Below are 19,191 nucleotides of genomic sequence, written 5' to 3' on the forward strand. Positions count from 1 at the left end.
TGGTTGATTTTAAATGGCATTGCAACCACAGTGTACAGCCAACTAATCATAATTAGAGTATTTGTAGACTGCAAGGTTAGGGATAGTGTGAGCTGACATGTACTTGCAAATGTCCCATAGTAAGGAGATTATCAGTTGGTAAAGCAGATATTAATCAGATAATATACTAATACTGTAATGAGAATTGGTTGCAGTGTAACTATTAGTCTACAAAATGAAGAGACCATCTGAATAAAAGAAACCCAAATAGCCAACACAATCTCACAGCAATTCGTAACTTTTTCATTTAGTGGCTAATTCGTATGAATTCGTACGATCTAATTCTACAATTTAGTACGATTTGCTTATCCCCCAATGACGGTTGGGGTTAGGGGTGTGGTCAGGTGCCACGCCTCCTTTTTAAAATCGTACCATTTCGTACAACTGAACTCGTACGAATTCGTACGAATTGGCCACTAAACTGGCAAAACGTAAAATACTTACGTTTTCTCGTGAGATCAGGCTGAAATAGCCCATGAACCTGACAGAATATTTTGTAATATGCTCAAAGAATAGGACTTGGATCGTCCACTTATACTCTAATGAGATTAGGCTGTAGTGTAACTAATAGTGAGCAAAAGGCACCATCAAAATAAAGTGTTACCCAAAAAGCCAATAACCTTGAGAGAATATTGTGCAACACACTCAAAAAAATAGGACTCATTTCATCTAACAGCACGCTGGTGCCCTGTACATGCCAACTAATTCTCATTAGAGTATCCGTACACTCTAAGGCAGGGATGGGCAAACAAAAAACAAATAGGACTAGGCTGATCTAACAACAAGCTGGTGCCCCTACATGACAACTAATTTTTATTATAGTATTTGTAGACAGTAAGATAAGGGTTAGGGTTAGTGTAAGTTGACATGTATTGGCAAATTTTGTTATAGCAAGTGTTCACACTTTTAGATGATTGGTAGTAAAGCTTGTTTGGCATGCTGTCCCGGGGAGAGCCCTGAGCTTATAAGGTCCTCGAGCACGAGGCTCCCTCCTGTTAGCAGGGTGAAAGGGGAGTTTGAACTCAGATAGATCTCGATAAACTCCCCAGACTTATTTCTGACTAATGACAGATATAGGAATGGGTAAGGAGAGATATACGGCTTGACTATGATGTCAATTTAGTATATATAATTTACTTGGGTTGCATGTTTTTTGGACTGTGGGAGGAAACCGGAAAACCCGGGGAAAACTCAAGTAAGTGTGGGGAGAACTCCGCACAGAAATGTCAACTGGTTTAGTAGGAACTTTAACCAGAGACATTCTTGCTGTGAGGCAACAGTACTAACCACTGGGCCGCTGTGTCGCCCATCTAGAAAGGAAGGGGAGTAGAGGGGGGGGGGGGGGGGGGGGGGGGGGGGGGGGTTGATTCTTCAAGATGAAGATACTGAGATAAGAAACTCCGGTTGTTTATAATGAGTTTGGAATCATCTGATTGGTGAAGGCTAATGTGGGACAAGATGTGGACAATCAGTAATCCTCCTGAAATTAGTTTAGAAATAAACTGCACAATGAGAATTGGTTGCGATGTAACAAACAGTCAATATAAATGCACAAAAAGGACCATCAAAATAAAGTGATACCCAAATAGACAATAAACCTGAGAGAATATTGTGCAACGCACTCAAAAAAATAGGACTCATTTCATCTAACAGCAAGCTGGTGCCCTGTACATGCCAACTAATTCTCATTAGAGTATCCGTACTCTCTAAGGCAGGGATGGGCAAACCTGGTCTTTGAGGGTCCGTGTCCCTGCAGAATTTTGCTCCAACACTATTTAAACACACCTGAACAAACTAATCAGTGACTACAAGATCAGTAGAAAGCTACAGGCAGGTGTGTTTGATTAGGGATGGAGCAAAACTATGCGAAACATCGGCCCTCCAGGATCCAGTTTGCCCATGCCTGCTCTAAGGTATGGGTTAGGGTTAGTGTAAGTTGACGTGTACTTGCAAATTTTTTATAATAATTTTGTCTGTTGATGAAGCAGATATTAATCAGATAATCCACTATTGTTCTAATGAGAAATGGCTGCAGTGTAACTAATAGTCAACAAAAGGGACCATCAAAATAAACCCAAATAGTCAATAAGCCTGAGAGCATATTGTGCAACACGCTCAAAGAATAGGTTGATCCAACAGCAGGCTGGTGCCCCTCTGAACAATGGAGGAAACGGCTCGCATTGGCGGGGCGCTCAGATGAAAGCACTTCCTGTTCGCCGACCTAATGTCATTCCTGTGACGTCACTTTCTATGTAGCATCAAAACATAGCATTCTCAAAGGTGATCTACGTAGGCTCACATCTGAAAATAACTGCCGGTGACCCTGTCATGACGGTCTGTCTGTTAAACGCATGAAAGCGGAAGGAGCGTAGAGGAGGATAAATATAGTGCAAATACAATACGCTGCTGTAGAGTTAGCTGTAGCTCCTAAAGTGAAACTCTGGTCATCATGTACTCACCCTCATGTTGATTCAAGACATTACATGACACAAATACTTACATGTGTCTCCTACGAGGGATTATTCATTCATTTTCCTTCGGTTTAGTCCCTTTATTCATCAGGAATCGCCACAGTGGAATGAACCGCCACCTATTCCAGCTTATGTTTTACACAGCGGATGCCCTTCCAGCTGCAACCCAGTACTGTAAAACACCCATACACACTCATTTTCACACACACACACACACACACACACACACACACACACACACACACACACACACATACACTACGGCTAGTTTAGCTGATCAATTCCCCTTACCGTGTGTGTTTGGTGTGTGGGGGAAACCAGAGCACCCGTAGGAAACCCATGCCAACACAGGGAGAACATGCAAACTCCACACAGAAACGCCAACTGGCCCATCTGGGACTCGAACCAGTGACCTTCTTGCTGTGAGGCTACAGCGCTAATCACTGACTGAGCCACCGTGCCGCCTCTAATTGGCATGTAAATGTAAATAAGCACGGTAGGATTCACCCACACCATTGTAATCACTGCACTGAACATGCGTCATCACGCGTGTGGAAAAGTGAATGCTCTGAAGTTGCTGTCTGTGTTTAGAGGAGTCTCTGCATAGTTCAGATTCCTGCTAGTTGAGCTGGTAATGTCATGAGCGTGGGTGCTCTTCTACTGTCAGCTCATGATGTTAGCTGGAATGCATGTTTTGTAGGACACTAGAGAGGCCATGTTTACCAGACAGGCGTTACCCATACTGTACTATGTGTTCACTGAATCCTAAACTCATGCTGAAACATCTCACAGCTATAGTATTTGAAATAGCAGTACTTCATAATATGTTAATCAGAAATTATTCAAGAATTATCACTGGGATTCTGATACACTTATTTCAATGGCAAATGGCGTGTGCGCAGTATTACAAGTCGAGATCGCATTTATGTAATAGCCTTTGAGCATGAGAATCTCTATGCTTATGCACCGATTTCCTCTGCTCGTGCACAAAACTTCTTGCACGCCCCCTCAAGCCCAGATCTTCTTGTGCGCTTTCAAATAAACGCTGCTGAAGTGCGATTTAGTGCGTTTATGTAACGAGTATGTCTCCAACATTTATAAGGTTTGCTAGGAATATTTATGAATGTCTCCAATAGACCTACAGAGCTGCATTAATTCACTTACCTTTTAATACGTTTTGGTGCGATTATCACACACTATTAAAAAAAAAATGGGGCGGGATTAACTTTGTCGTGGCGCCCTGAATGAATGAAGAATGAATGTAGCGGAAACCATGATACATTTGTATTACCATAGTTGCTCTGTTACCATAGCAACTATAGAATCACTTTACTCATATTACAATAGTTGCTGTTACCATAGCAACCAGAGAATCTTGTTTATTTATATTACTATAGTTGTTGTTACCATAGCAACTATATAATCACATTTACTTATATTACCATAGTTATTGTTACCATAGCAACTATAGAGTCACTTTTATTTATATTACTATAGTTGTTGTTGTCATAGCAACTATAGAATCACTTTTAATTATATTACCATAGTTGTGTTACCATAGCAACTAGAGAATATCATTTATTTACATTAAAATAGTTGCTGTGTTATCATAGCAACTATAGAAGCATGTTTATGTATATAATCATAGTAATTGTGTTACCATAGCAACACTTTATTTACATTAAAATAATTGCTGTTTCCATAGCTACTATAGAATCACGATTATTTATATTAAAATATTTGCTGTGTTCCTATAGCAACTATAGAATCATGTTTATATCATCGTAGTTACTGTTACCATAGCAACTATTGAATTGCATTTATTTATATTACCATAGTTGTTGTTACCATAGCAACTACAGAATCGTTTTTATTTATATTAAAATAGTTGCTGTGTTTCCATGGCAACTATAGAATAACTTTTATTTATATTACCATAGATATTGGGTTACCATAGCAACTACAGGATCACATTTATTTATATTGCCATAGTTATTGTTACCATAGCAACTACAGAATTGCTTTTATTTATATTACCATAGCAACTATAGAATCACCTTTATTTATATTACTATAGTTGTTGTTGTCATAGTAACTATTGAATCACTTTTATTTATATTACTATCGTTATTTTTACCATAGCAACTATAGAATCACATAATTTACATTACCAAAGTTGCTGTTACCATAGCAACTATAGAATCATGTTCATTTACATTAACATAGCTGTTATGTCACCATAGCAACTATAGATTCACCACAATCGATTGACTACTGTGTGGTCCAATAGCATTTACTATAAATTACTATAGTTTTTACTTTTTTTGTGTACCATTTTGTTTTCCTCAAGTGAGTTGAATATCACCTTGTGTATCTCAGGAATCACCCCGAACAGCATCCGTCGTGTGTGTGTGTGTGTGTGTGTGTGTATTTGTGCATTTGTGGCTGGAGTGTAAAAGACAGCATAAGGGGAATTCTGCAGACAGTCTTGTAAACATCAGAGCGCTGCTTTGATTGTTGCCGTCGTGTTTCCATAACACACGTCACAAACAGCATATAAGAGTGAGTAATGGAGGGGAAGTTTCAGCCGTTTACACTGGATCCACGACTGTAATCTGTCTGTCCCTATTTTATTCTCATTCTTTAATTAAGCAGAGAGCATCGGCCGTGTATAAACAGCACACGTGTGCGTTTCGTGACAGCCGCAACCTTTTGACCTTGATGGGGAATCCCTGATGCACAACACAAACCTGCCGGATCAGTTCATCTCTCTTTTGTCCACAGCCAATGTTTTTCTAGCAAACTGTCTTTGTGTTTGACGCTCTTTTATAATACACGCACAATAGTATTCTCTATTATCTCTTTAATCAAACACACAGTGGTCAGAAGCTTGGAATAATGGAAGTTTGTTTTGTTGTTGTTCTCAAAAGGGCTGTAATATTTTAATAAGCAGATAATTATTACTCTGTATTTATAATACCGTTTCTCCACTCATGTTGTTCTAGTTGTAGATGTGAATCTCCTGTTGTAGACAGCGTCGATCGCCCTGAAGCTGTTAACTAAACAGGTCAGCAGGTATGCAAAGATCGAAATGCCGAAGCCTTACGTCTGTGAAGATCCGTCACAGCGAGACAGTCTGCATATTTCATGTGTGTGGGCTGTTTGCGTGTGAGTATATTAACTGAAGATAATCAGATCTGCACACATTGTACAGCTATTGAAATTTCTGTCTCAGAGAAGATCAAAATCTCAGCTGTCATTGTGAATTGGCCAACAGAAATCTAATCAGGGCACTGCAAAATAAATACTCCTCTGACAGATATCTTAATATGCTTAAATCAAGAAGCATTTTCTGGACACTTAATAAAATATTGTTTGGTTTTTACTGAGTCAGATATCAATAATGGGTCAAAATGAAGTAAGTTTTCCATTAAAAGAAGCAAAATAATCCACTGATGGGGTAAGAAAGTTGATCTTGCTCCAAACCAAGAACGAGATAATTTTGCTAACCCCATTGGCAGATTGTCATGTCATGTCATTTTCATCCGCTTGTCCGGGGCCGGGTCGTGGGGGCAGCAGTCTTAGGGTGCTTTCACATCTGTAGTTCGCTTCATTTGGTCCGGGCCAAGGGTAATAAATGATGCATTGATGCATTTTCTGCCGTCTTTGGGTCGTTTTCACACCACGCTGCTGGCTTTGGTCTGAACCAGTTGAAATGAACCAAAATGCAGTCATCTGACAAAATCCACATCTCTCATTGGCCAGATGTTGTTGAACATATTTCCTAAACTGCTTATTGATTGGTCAGAATTCGCGTGCGGGAAAATGCCAATGAACTCCCGCAGGTAAACAAAACCTTTTACTCTGGAGGGACGACTGCGCTGACTGATTGTATCCCTGCTTTAGACAAACTATACATTACGAAAATGAAGCGCGGCCGCGGCTGGAAAACAGTGTTTAATGCATCACTCGTCACTTCAGGAGGAGGCGTGAATTAATTTAGCTAAACTGCGACATGCTCATCTTGCGGAAATATTACCAACGATCCATCAGCTAATGTTTTCCCCTCTCTCTGTCTGTTGGTAAAGCGCTGTCAACAAATATTTTTCCTCCATATCCCATAATGCACAGCGCATCGGCCTACGGCAGCTGGATTAGTCCAAAACGCGCAGTACTTTTTGCGGTTGGACCTGTTTTAGTACGGATCATATTCTCACCACAAACGAACACCTCTTCAAGCAGGTCTCGGTACACTTATTTGGTCCGCTTTTGGTGCGCACTCGAGTACGATTGCTGCATTCACATCTGCCCAAACCAACCGCACCAAAAGGGAAAACAAACTCTAGTGTGATTCAATCGAACTAAATAAGGCAGGTGTGAAAGCACTCTTAGGAGAGAACTCCAGACTTACCTCTCCCTGGATACTTCCTCCAGCTCCTGCGGGGGGATCCCGAGGCGTTCCCGGCCCAGCCGAGAGATGTATTCCCTTCAGTGTGTTCTGGATCTTCCCCGAGGCCTCCTCCTGGTGGGACATGCCTGGAACAGCTCCCTAGGTAGGCGTCCAGGAGGCATCCGAAACAGATGGCCGAGCAACCTCAGCTGACTTTTGTTGATGTGGAGGAGCAGCGACTTTACTCCGGGCTCCTCCCGAGTGCCAGAGCTCCTCACCCTGTTTATAAGGGTGCGCCCTGCCTCCCTGCCAAGGAAACTCAATTTGGCCGATTGTATCCGAGATCTTGTCTTTTCAGTCATGACCCAAAGCTCATGACCATAGGTTAGAGGAGGACTGTAGATTGGCCGGTAAATTGAGAGCTTTACCTTTCAGCTCAGCTCCTTCTTAACCACAGCGAAGGACTATGCGTCAGCGCCGTAGCATACGCGGGTGTTTGACGCAGAAGTATAAATCAGCCTTAACCCAGCTACCCCAAATCCCTCCCATCAAGGCCTTCATTTCGCGACAACAACCCCCCCCCCCCCCACCCCCCACACACAAACATAACCCTCCCACCCCAACCGGTCATCAGTTCACAGCAACCAGTCTTCAAAGACCAGCTCCCCGCTCTTTAGTTAGCGACACCCTACTCCCACTCTTCAGTTCACGACAACCCCCCACGCCACCCACTGCTCTTCAAAATTTTATCCTGTACATGCCCCTTGGATAGTCTCTGCATGGGAGCTGCTACCTACTGCGCCACTGCTTCACCTGCACAGAATAAATATTCAGATATTGCAGGAAAGGACGTTGTGATGTTATAAAGAACAGTGTTGGAGATTTATCTACCCTTTAATCTTCTCATATTTATGAAAAACAGTTGATATTCTAAAGCAGCTGTGTCCATGATGGTGTCATTAGAAACTGAATTGGAAATGACCTTATTTTAATATAGTCAGTCGTGAACTGAGGTGGGCCGCTCTAAGGTTTGAACCTCCAGGGCTGAAAAAGAGTCCTACTCCGGCCCTGTGTGAGATGTAACATCATTAATAACTAATATACTAGTAACTATCTGTGAAAGCAAAGCTTTAGTTATGATTTTGTTTGTTATAAAAAAATAAAAGGTGCAAAAAAATCAGAAATAACAGTACTACACAGGCATTTTAATTATTTTGTGGTCACTTAGGAAAATGGAAAACCACACACATACTTACACACACACACACACACACACACACACACACACACACACACAATGAGCAGTGCATGCCTGACATCATACTGTACAGTGTGAATCAAAAGCAAGCACAAAAATAGACGTGTTGACATCAGGTACGGACAGACGTCAGTTTATCTTTTGTGAAGAGCCACCCAATGGCAGAAATCTGTAACATCAGATCCCTTTCTCTGGCATAAAGGCCCGTTAATGAATACTGTTGTAGTGCTGAAATTTCAACTGTTCACCCAAAGACACACGGGGCTGAATCCGGGCCGAGGACACGTGAAAGTTGTGCAATCGATCATCTGAGCTCATATTCAGACCTGCGCTATTATTATCATCATAATCAGTTCAAAAGCTGCACTTCAAAACGAGGCTTTAATCTGCTCTGATCTCTCACACATTCATGTTGGTGGATATATATAGACCCACTTATGATTTATTGCTAGTTTTGTTTATTTATTACAATATACACTACTATGCAGTTGAATACTCTAAGGTGTGCATTTAATTTCAGATAAAGTAGTTCCGGCAGGTTTTGAGCGCATTACAGCTCCATATCACTCTGCTAAATGTTTAGAGTTATTTCACAGCTACAACTGTCAGACAATCACACTTAAACACAACAGAAGGCTTATGAATTGATGGAAGTAACTAGTCATGTATAAAACGCACCATATCATGAAGCATGAATCATCTCAGACTGGTGAACATGACAATGAGTTCACTGCGCTCAAATGGCCTCCACAGTCACCAGAGCTCAATCCAATAGAGCAGCTTTGGGATGTGGTGGAACGGGAGATTGGCATCATGGATGTGCAGCCGACAAATCTGCAGCAACTGTGTGATGCTATCATGACAACATGGAGCAAAATCTCTGAGGAACATTTACAGTAGCTTGTTGAATCTCACCAAGGATTAAGGCAGCTCTGAAGGCAAAAGTGGTCCAACCCGGTACTAGTAAGGTGTACCTAATAAAGTGGCCAGAGTGTATGTGAAATCCGAATATGAACTTGTATGTGATGTGTAAAGTTCATATACTTCCAAATATCAGATTTCTCTTAGTGTGGAAGGATCTTCAGGTCTTAATAGTTTGTTTTAGCTCACTTGCACTTTTCTTCAGCAGCTGAGTTTAGTTAAATATCTGTTCTTCTTCAGCTGCTGTGTTTCGACGTGTTGTGATTGCGGTGTATGTCGGCATCGGGTCTGTCTCTATAGTGATGGTGGGGTCAGAGGTTTTTGTATCGTCTGCCAGAAGGGCGTGAGTTAAACGGCACGCAACACAAGCTCAGACACTCCTCAACATTTACTGCACTCGCTGGAGCAACTCATTTACTCACTGAGTTCCATTCGAAAGGCCTCATCCCTGTGCCCTAATCCCTTTTCAGGGTCCCTATGAAGGGATTAGAGAATAGGGATGAGCATTTATGAATTGAGTGCAGTGTGTGACAACAAACAACTTCCTTTTTCAAAGGATCGTGTCCTGAAGTGGCCAGCTTGGACCATTTCAGTGTGGAACGACACTTCAGTACACTCCAAACCAGTCTGCTCTGATTGGCCAGATGGTAAGTTCTGCTCTCTGATTAGTCAGATGGTAAAGTTTGCTCTCTGATTGGCCAGATGGTAAGGTCTGCCCTGATTGGTCAGATGGTAAATTCTGCTCTTATTGGTCAGATGGTAAAGTCTGCTCTGATTGGACCAATAGTCCAGTCTGCTCCGATTGGTCAGGTGGTAAGGTCTGCTCTGATTGGTCAGGTGGTAAGGTCTGCTCTGATTGGATGGATAGTCCAGTCTACTCCGATTGGTCAGGTGGTAAAGTCTGCTCTGATTGGACTGTGGTCCAGTCTGCACTGATTGGTCAGGTGGTAAGGTCTGCTCTGATTGGACTGTGGTCCAGTCTGCTCCGATTGGTCAGGTGGTAAGGTCTGCTCTGATTGGACTGTGGTCCAGTCTGCTCCGATTGGTCAGGTGGTAAGGTCTGATCTTATTCGTCAGATGGTCTTACTCTGCTCTAATTGGTCATATGGACCTACTTTGCCCTGATTGGTCAGATGGTTCAAATTTTCGCTGATTGGTCAGATAGTAAGGTCTGCTCTGATTGGTCTGATGTTCCAGTCTCCTCTGATTGGTCAGATGGTCCATTCTGTTCTGATTGGTAAGATGATCTCACTCTGATTGGTCAGATGGATCTACTTAAAGTGATTGGTCAGATGATTCAAATTTTCTCTGATTGGTCAGATTGATCTACTTTAAATTGAATAGTCAGATGGACTTTTTCTGCTGTGATTGGCCATATGGTCCAGTCTGTTCTGATTGGTCAGATGGTCTAGTCTGCTCTGATTGGTCTGATGGGAATACAGTACTTGAATTGGTCAGATGGTTCAAATTTTCTCTGATTAGTCAGATGGTCTTACTCTGCCCTGATTGGTCAGATGGACCTACTTTAAATTGATTGGTCAGATGATCCAGTCGACTTTCTACTTTGCTAAAATTGGTCAGATGATCCAACTTTTCTCTGATTGGTCTGTTGGTCCAGTCTGCTCTAATTGGTCAAATGGACCTACTCTGCCCTGATTGGTCAGATGGTTAAAACTTTATCTGATTGGTCAGATGGACCTACTTTAAATTGAATGATCAGATGGGCTTTTTCTGCTGTGATTGGCCATATAGTCCAGTCTGCTCTGATTGGTCAGATGGTCCAGTCTGCTTTGAATGGTCAAATGACCTACTTTAAATTGATTGGTCAGATGATCCAGTCGGCTTTCTACTTTGCTCTGATTGGTCAGATGATCCAACTTTTCTCTGATTGGTCAGATGATCCAGTCTGCTATGATTAGTCAGATGATCTGACTCTGCTCTGATTGGTCAGATGGACCTACTTGAAGTGATGGATCAGATGGTCAAATCTGCTTTGATTGGTTAGATGGTCTAGTCTACTCTGATTGGTCAGGCGGACCAGTCTGCTGTGAGTGGTCAGATGGACCTATTTTGCTCTGATGGTCAGAGGGTTCAAATGTTTTCTGATTTGACGATTCTCTGCTGTGATTGGTCAGATTGACCTACTTTAAATAGATTTTTCAGATGGTCCAGATTATTGATCTGATCTGATTACAGATCTGATTGGTTAGATGATCCAGTTCGCTGCAGATGGTCAGATAGACCCATTCTGCTCTGATAGGTCAGATAGTCCAGTGTGTTGTCGGTGGTCTACTGCTCACTGCGTTTGCGAGAATCATTATAGTAAAAAGTCAAAGAGGTTTGAATGACATCAGTTTGAGTACACAATGACGATGCTCATATTTAGCTCAACAACTCTTCCTTAAGTAAATGTAAATGTCTGAGAGGTATGAACAGGAGATGTTATTATGAGTTATTGCAGACTGATTCATTGACCTGCAGAGGAACAAACTCTCCTACCGAACAGGACTAACCAGACTCTCCATTGTTTTTCTTAACCTTTACAATAATAAGCATCCATCCTTCCTGCTGATTGTTCTCTATTATATTACTTACTTAAATAAAAGCAGTGATCCAGTGTGTGTGTGTGTGTGTGTGTGTGTGTGTGTGTGTTTGTCATGTGTTTTAAGTGCATCAGCTACTGGTGTATTGTAAGTAGAGAGACACACCTGAATAATGAACAAGACAAAATTTCACAGTGAAATGTTTAGATGAGATGTCATAATGTCTAAACCTGCATCATAAAGCACTGGAGTGGATCTGATTTACATAAAGGAAAAATAAACATGCTTTTAAGGTATATTTACTATATTAACACTTTTGATTGAATTAGGGATGTTCTGTTTAATCAGAAATGTTTAAAAATCCCTGTAATTAAGTAATAAATGCAGTATATAAATTAATAACACTAACTGGACCTCAAAACATTTATAAAGCTTTTAATAGGGTGTGTGTGTGTAACCAAACAGAATTAAAATATGTAAAAAAAAATACAGTCATGCCCCTGGCAAAGTCTGAATTAAAGTTGTTTTTTTACTAATGTAAGCTAAGAAATATTATTGAATTTTTAAAAATATTTTATATATATGTGTGGGTGTGTGTGCTTGTCTCTCTCTCTCTCTCTCTCTCTCTCTCTCTCTCTCTCTCTCTCTCTCTCTCTCTCTCTCTCTCTCTCTCTCTGCAGTGATTGTGGCCTCGGGTCTCGTACAGAGGCCAGCGTTAATATCTATAAACAAACTCATCAGAGCAGGACCACACAGTTTCTCCCTAAAGCCTCTGAGAACGACACGAGGAAGGAATGTCATCCAGATATTCCCTATTCTGAGCCGCTCCATCATCCAGCAGCGGCACTGACCTTCTGCTAATTACAGCACTATTCGCCACCAGCACTGAGAGATCTCCCATTCCTGATGCTATTCCTGACGGCCATCGAGTGCTGTGGCAACAAACGCTCACAAACATCATTCTGACGTCACCATTATGTATTTCTCTGTGCTGGAATGTTACAAAAAATGCTAGGCTGCGTCCCAAATCACCTACTACTCCAGTATGTACTGCATATTATTATTCTGAATTTGCTACATGACAGTTAGGAAAGTGTGTTGTTTATAGTGTGAATGACATTATTTACTTCAGAATCTCGCTGAAGGCAGTAGGTCGTCCACATACTTTTTGGTTTTTCCAATACCATGCATTCGGACATACTACTTGGCTCACATACTGTTTTTAACATACTAGAATGAAGTATGCTGTTTCAGACTGCAGCCCTGGTGTTTATGAACCATGCTACAATCTGGTGTGGTGATTTTATAGTTGATATGGTAATACAAGAATTATAGTAACACCATAAAATAACCCCATACTGTAGTACTTTTAATACATTTAATCTCAGTTTACTGTGGTAAAAACGAAAGCATACTCCAGTATTTAACAGTTCACTAGTTAATACTACAGTATGCTGGAGCATCATAAACAATACACTATACGTTCGTTCAAAAACGCTACAGTATCATGCGATATCTAAACAAATCCTATAGAATTTTAGAGTAAATATATTGTAGAACATGCAGTAAATACTGTTGTGTTTTTGAACCATATTATAATCTGTTGTGGTGATTCTACAGTTGCTATGGTAACACAACAACTATAGTGATTCTACAGTTGCTATGGTAACACAACAACTGTAGTAATTGATCTGTTGAGGTGATTGTACAGTTGCTATGGTAACACAATAACTATAGTAACTGATATGTTGTGGTGATTTTACAGTTGCTATGACAACACAACTATAGTAACTGATCTATTTTGGCGATTCTACAGTTGCTATGGTAACACAATAACTATAGTAACTGATATGTTGTGATTCTACCGTTGCTATGGTAACACAATAACTATAGTAACTGATATGATGTGGTGATTCTACAGTTGCTATGGTAACACAATCACTACAGTAACTGATATGTTGTGGTGATTTTACAGTTGCTATGGTAACACAATAACTATAGTAATTGATCTGTTGAGGTGATTCTACAGTTGCTATGGTAACACAATAACTATAGTAACTGATATGTTGTGGTGATTTTACAGTTGCTATGACAACACAACTATAGTAACTGATCTATTTTGGCAATTCTACAGTTGCTATGGTAATACAATAACTATAGTAACTGGTATGTTGTTTTGATTCTACAGTTGCTATGGTAACACGACAACTATAGTAACTAATATGTTGACATGATTCTACAGTTGCTATGGTAACACAATATTTATAGTAATTCATCTGTTGTGGTAATTTTACAGTTGCTATGGTAACACAACCACTATAGTAACTAATTTGTTGCCGTGATTCTACAGTTGCTAGGGTAACAACAGCTATAGTAACTAAAATGTTGTGGTGATTCTACAGTTGCTATGGTAACACAACATCTTTAGTAACTAATATGTTGTGGTGATTCTACAGTTGCTATGGTAACACAACATCTTTAGTAACTAATATGTTGTGGTGATTCTACAGTTGCTATGGTAACACAACAACTATAGTATGCTAATATACACAAATTACCCAATACAGCAGTTATCTACAATTATAGGGTATATTATACTACAATACACAACCGTTACTGTAGTAAAAACTAAAGTAAGTATACTACAGTATTTATTACATTTAACAGGTTCACTATAGTTAATCCTGCAGTAAGCTGCAGGATTGATTAGAAAAGTAAATACACACTTCACTCGTATGGTTCAAGAACACTAGTAGTGTTAGAATGCAGGTTAGGATTAGTTGCATGTATTTGCTGTATGCATAATTAATGGTAATCACTAAAGTAAATACATGATAAATGTAACAAAGACACCTTTAAATTAAGGTTTACTATTTTTGCTTGATTTTTATAATAAATGGTTAAAAGAAAAATATATAGAGAAAGAGAAATGCAGAAAATACAGACGAATCGAGCTGGGCGTGTGTTTTAAGCTCTAGTTGGAGACGACTGAAAGCATATGAACATGTAACATCTGCCGAAGTGTTGAAACTCTGCATTGTGACAGTAGACATGACAGCATGTTTTCAGTGCGGTGCAGAGCAGTTTCGCCACATTGTGCGAGCATAAGCCATTTTATCCTTCTCATAACAAGCTTTTATGCCTCAGGGTTTGTCCACTGTAATTTTACCTGCTTTGTGGCTTATGCCTGTGTGTGCTTGTTTCCTACAGCCGATGGCCATTATAAACAAACTCTCAGGAATCTGACATTGCATTAGACACGAAATGACTAATGTGTGTTGATACTGTAAATAAAACAATCAACATGTCAATAAAGAAACAGATTGAGCAATTTTTTACATTTTTAAAGGAGACCCATGTCATGGGATGTGAAGATAAGGGATATGCCCACCATAATAAGGGGTACTCCCTTATTATGGTGGGCATATCCCTTATCTTCACATTTTAAAAAAATCCCCATACTAAATATGTTCATTTGGAGCTGTTTCATCGTAAATAAACAGTTAAATGGTCAGTAATGTGTTTTATTATTATTAATTACAAAAGAAAAAATAAATTTACATTAGAAGCAAATACAATAGCAAACAGTTGAGCTTATTAAAATTAATAGCTGTTATAATGAAACAGAATCAAGCTTAGCCGTTTCTTCACTGTATACCCTACACATTGTAATTAAAGAGCAACCAATGAATCTCTTATTTATTTAGATTTTTTTTTTCCGTTTGATTACATTAAATAACCGAGGTGTCACTTTAAAAATGCACACATCTAAGGTTATAATGAAAGCATTGGATTGCTTTCCTAACTTTTAATGCTCATTTAGGATAAAATTAGTTGTAGTTGGGAAAAAAACCACCAAGATCATTATCTTTAGATATTATTTTTATTATTATTAATTATGCATATATGTCTGTTTAAACACACACCCAAAACCCAGACTTTCGCTCCGCTTCAAATCACGTGTACAGAATCTGTTTATGAAACAGCGTCTATTTATCACTATGGAGCGAGTCATCTGACAGTCACGCACTGCTATATGACTGTTTTGAGGATCGCATATGAAGGGGAGACGGCTCCTGTAATGAAAAGGAAAGGGAATCCTGCTGTTTTATATTTATTTCAAAGTGTTTTCATGCCTAAACAAAGCAAAAGCACAGAACAGACTCTCATTTAAGTGCAATTGGCGGCCCCTGGTGGTTCGGTTGTATGGGTTGCGTATAGGGAGCATCGGCTCTTTAATGTTTATGTGACACCCTTCAGAGAAAGACTGAAAATACTGGAGAAATACGGGAAAATACCTTTACGGAATAATAGCGGGATAGAACTGTAAAATATGTGAGATTCCCGGGAAAAACAGGAGGGTTGATGGGTATGGTTTTAGTAGCCCTTTTTACAAGATGTAAAATAAGTCTCTGATGTCTCTAGAGTTTGTAGTGATGTTTTAGCTCAGAATAGCACACATAATAGTTTCAAACTCTCTTTGATCCTAATTGAGGCATTTTGGTGACTGTCGCTTTAAATGCAAATGAGATTGTGCTCTTGTCAATGGCTAATGGACAGACGGCTGCTTCTCACTCAGGGCTGCTGTTTATGCTAATGAGATGGAGAGATGAACGCTAGTGGGCGGGGCTTTCTCCTTCTGATGACATGAGAATGCCAATCAAAGTGTTTTATTTATCAAGTCTGATTAGAACCAACACAATTTATTAAGTTTTACCCCTAAAGGCTGAACAATTCCTATTGACTTCCTTAGTAGGAATGAAAAAATACTATGGAAGTCTTCAGTATATCTTCATTTGTGTTCAACAGAGGAAAGAAGAAAGGGAAGGATGAGTAAATAGTGACAGATTCTTATTTTGGCGGAGGGGGGACTGTCTCTTTAACTAAGACTTACAAGTCCTCACAGCACATGCAAATGGTTTCTCTTCTGTCCTTCTGATTGCTTCCATTCATCGTCTACTTTTAAGTGGCTTTGGATAAAAGCGTCCGCTAAATAAATAATGTACATGTTTAAGTAACCAAACTGACGCGGCTCTTTCCAGTCTTCAGTTTGTGTGAGGTGTGGAGCAGATTGTGACTATTATTTTACTCCAAACACAGTCAAATTCCCGTATTTTGTTCCACATGGAGCCTCGACGAACCAAAAGTCTCATTCCTTCATTTTCTTTTCGGCTTAGTCCCCTAATTAATCTGGGGTCGCCACAGCAGAATGAACTGACAACTTATCCAGCATATTTTTTTTACGCAGCGGATGCCCTTCCAGCTGCAACCCATCTCTGGGAAACATCCATACACACTCATTCACTAAGGACAATTCAGCCGACCCAATTTACATGCATGTCTTTGGACTGTGGGGGAAACCAGAGCACCCGGAAGAAACCTACGCGAACGCAGGGAGAACATGCAAACTCCACACAGAAACGCCTTCTTGCTGTGAGGCGACAGCACGACCTACTGCATCACTGCGTCGCCCCACCTTTATGGCACTCACATACATTAAAAATACAACCCAAGCTCATTCTGAAAATGTAGCCCCGCGGACATTTCTGGAGATCACGATTTACGTGGCCGGAGGTACGTATGGCCGCATTTGGTTTTTTCAAGCGAATGCTGCGGGGCGGTGTGACGCCGCTCCTCTTCGTGCTCGCCAGCTCTCCTCCTCTGTGTGGAGGGCTTTCCCGCCGCAACCAGTTTGTCCGGTTAGCTCGTCGTGTTACGTCGGCAGAGTGGAGGAATGGAGGAGGAGTAGCCAGCAGCGTTCGAGTCCGGGGAAGAGCGGTCGGTCCCAGAAATTAGGTAAGACAAAAAAACAGAACCTAAAAAATACAGTGAACGAGTTCGTAATGGGGTGAGAATGTGGCGAAATCCAAAAACGCAGGCAAAATCGAAGGAGGGCTTTTTTATTTTCCGCACGACTTTCGTAAATCGTCGCTTGAATTTAGAGAAGGAGGGGGATGAGGAGGAGGGCAGCTGATTGACAAAAACTGCACAAATGCGTACCTCCCGGGATGTATTTTGCGGTCTCCAGAAACCTCCACGGGGCTACGTTTCCAGAATGAGCCTGGGTTGTAAAAATAAGTACAGACCACGACCAGGGCCGGAGCAAGCTGAACTGCCGCTCTAGGCAGAGGACGATCACGCTGCCCTCAACCCCAATGTGAAAACGAAAGTGACCTGTTATGAAAACGAAGTGAGGTGTCGCGGACCTCTTTTACCGGCGCTCTATGCGCAGATATAACTGAGGACGCGCGGGTGATGAGGGATGGATGGAGGGAGGGAGGGAGGTGTCGCGAACTGGCGGACACCGCCCTCTCTATTCTGCCGCCCTATGCGTTGATATAACTGAGGACGCGCGGGTGCTGAGGGAGGGAGGGAGGGAGGGAGGTGTCGCGGACACTGCGCTCTTTATTCTGCCGCCCTATGCGCGGATATAACTGAGGACGCGCGGGTGTCGCAGAACTCAATTTTGCCACCCTATGCGCGGGTATAACTGAGGACACGCGGGTGCTGATGGAGGTGACGCTGACGCCGCCCTCTCTATTCTATCATTTATGCGCAAATATATCTGAGGACCCAGGGGAGGTGTCGCAGACATAAATGAGGACGCAGGTGGTAAGGGAGGTGTCGCAGACGCTGCCCTCTCTATACTGCCGCCCTGGGCGGCCGCTTAGGTCGCCTTTATGGACGCGCCGGCCCTGACCACAACTGAACATAGAGGATAGTCTCCGAGTGGCGGAGACCAATCGGCCGCGTAGTCAATCGTTCAGTCATTCAGCCAGCCAGTCAGCCAGTCGGACAGAAGGTCGCCACAGCAGAATGAACCGACAACTTATCCGGCATATGTTTTTACGCAGCGGATGCCCTTCCAACTGCAACCCATCTCTGGGAATATCCATTTTTACGAGAGAATAGTGCAGGTGCGCTCGCGATAGGCGTTCGAGACGTGAAAAAGTGCGCACAGCGGACTCTTGCGGATTCACGAAAACAAAAACTGCACAAATACGTACATCCCGGGACGTATTTTGCGGTCTCCAGAAACGTCTGCGAGGCTACGTTTCCAGAATGAGCCTGGGTTTTAAAAATAAGTACAGACTACAACTGAACATAAAGGATGGTCTCCGAGTGGCGGAGACCAATCGGCCGTGTAGTCAATCGTTCAGTCATTCAGCCAGTCAGACAGACGGTCGCTCGACAGTGACCTCCAGCGTCTTTTTACACAAGAACAGTGCAGGTGCGCTCGCGAGAGGTGTTCGAGACGTGAAAATGTGCGAACAGCGAACTCGCGAAAACAAAAACTGCACAAATACGTACATCCCGGGACGTATTTCGCGGTCTCCAGAAACGTCTGCGGGGCTACGTTTCCAGAATGAGTTTGGGTTGTAAACATAAATACAGACCACAACTGAACATAGAGGATGGTCTCCGAGTGGCGTTCTTCAAAAATAAATGATGAATAGACTTGGGCCTACTGGTATATGTGCACAGTTGGGTGCAAAGTTTATTTATTTATAACCACTTGAGAGGATATTGGGGGTCGCAAGTCACTGGTGTTGTTATTTTGGAGGCCGC

The 19,191-nt window shown here is 41.5% G+C and overlaps 1 long non-coding RNA gene across 1 annotated transcript; it reads left to right on the top strand.

The window, feature by feature from the left end:
* Positions 1-13,360: 13,360 nt before the first annotated feature.
* LOC147846172 (uncharacterized) lies at positions 13,361-14,534 on the top strand. The gene is made up of 3 exons (XR_015478090.1): positions 13,361-13,409; positions 13,465-13,995; positions 14,051-14,534. It is a non-coding gene; the product is annotated as an uncharacterized LOC147846172 (long non-coding RNA).
* The last annotated feature ends 4,657 nt before the right edge of the window (positions 14,535-19,191 follow it).

The sequence above is a fragment of the Danio rerio genome, chromosome 2, assembly GCF_052040795.2.
Source record: "Danio rerio strain M-AB ecotype USA chromosome 2, GRCz13ab, whole genome shotgun sequence".
Taxonomy (NCBI): domain Eukaryota; kingdom Metazoa; phylum Chordata; class Actinopteri; order Cypriniformes; family Danionidae; genus Danio; species Danio rerio.